Here is a 1,296-nt window from a genome sequence, read left to right on the forward strand (position 1 = left end):
TGGCTAGTGAGGTGCCGCGGCCCGGGCAGCATGACGACCGAGGCCTTTGTGAAGGATATCAAGCCAGGGCTCAAGAATCTGAACCTCATCTTCATTGTTCTGGAGACAGGCCGAGTGACCAAGACCAAGGACAGACACGAGGTGCGGACCTGCAAAGTGGCAGACAAAACAGGCAGCATCAACATCTCCGTGTGGGATGATGTGGGCAACTTGATCCAGCTGGGGGACATTATCTGCCTCACTAAGGGGTACGCTTCAGTGTTTAAAGGTTGTCTGACGCTATACACTGGGCGTGGAGGGGACGTGCAGAAAATCGGAGCGTTCTGTATGGTTTATTCTGAGGTGCCTAACTTCAGTGAGCCGAACCCAGAATACAGTGCCCAGCAGCCACCCAACAAGGTGATGCTGAACAACACCGACAGCAGCCTCCCACCGGACCCCCTGCTGCTTCTCCAGCCACTGAGAACCAGAATGGGAATGGACTGAGCGCCCTGCCAGGTCCCCGCAGTGGCCCGCATCCACCTCACACTCCCTCCCACCCACCGAGCACCCGAATCACCCGCAGCCAGCCCAACCATATGTCTGCTGCCCCTCCTGGCCCCACCAGCAACCCTGTCAGCAATGGCAAAGAAACCCGAAGGAGCAGCAAGAGATAGCAAAGACACTCTTCCTCCTTTCCTGCCTCCAGACACAACCCAAGCGTCTGCGGGGAAACAAGACAACCGGACACTGGGCTGCTGGCTTGCTGGGGGGAGGGAGCGGTACTTTTTTGCCACTAAGCTGCCTTGGTGGGGCAATGAGCAGTGGCCTTATCCACCCTTAGCCCAAGGTCCCCCCTGATCAGCTGAAGCTGCCTGTCCCCTCCAATTCCGGGCATCCTGCCTGGCCGTCCCCCTCTTTAGAAGCGGCAGTCACGGGTCTGCTTCTCGTGCGCGCGCGCGCGCGCTTGGGGAGCCTCACTGAAATCCCTTCCCTAATAAATGTTATCATTCCGAAAAAAAAAATAAATAAAACTACCTTCAGGACCAGGGGTGTGAGGAGCCGATGCTGGGAGAGTGGAGGGTGAGTGCGTTGGAGGAGGGGAACCAATTACAAGGATCTACATGTGACCTCTTCCCTGGGGGTGGGACAACAGAAAAGGGGATGAAGGGAGACACCGGCTAGGACAAGATGTGACAAAATAATAATTTATAAATTATCAAGGGCTCATGAGGGAGGGGGAAGCAAGGAGGGAGAGGAAAAAAAGAGGACCTGATGTAAAGGGCTTAAGTGGAGAGCAAATGCTTCGAAAATGAT

At 55.4% G+C, this 1,296-nt stretch overlaps 1 pseudogene; it reads left to right on the forward strand.

The window, feature by feature from the left end:
• Positions 1–829, forward strand: LOC142429229 (SOSS complex subunit B1 pseudogene; annotated as a pseudogene).
• The last annotated feature ends 467 nt before the right edge of the window (positions 830–1,296 follow it).

The sequence above is a fragment of the Tenrec ecaudatus genome, chromosome 16, assembly GCF_050624435.1.
Source record: "Tenrec ecaudatus isolate mTenEca1 chromosome 16, mTenEca1.hap1, whole genome shotgun sequence".
In the NCBI taxonomy this organism is placed as follows: Eukaryota; Metazoa; Chordata; class Mammalia; order Afrosoricida; family Tenrecidae; genus Tenrec; species Tenrec ecaudatus.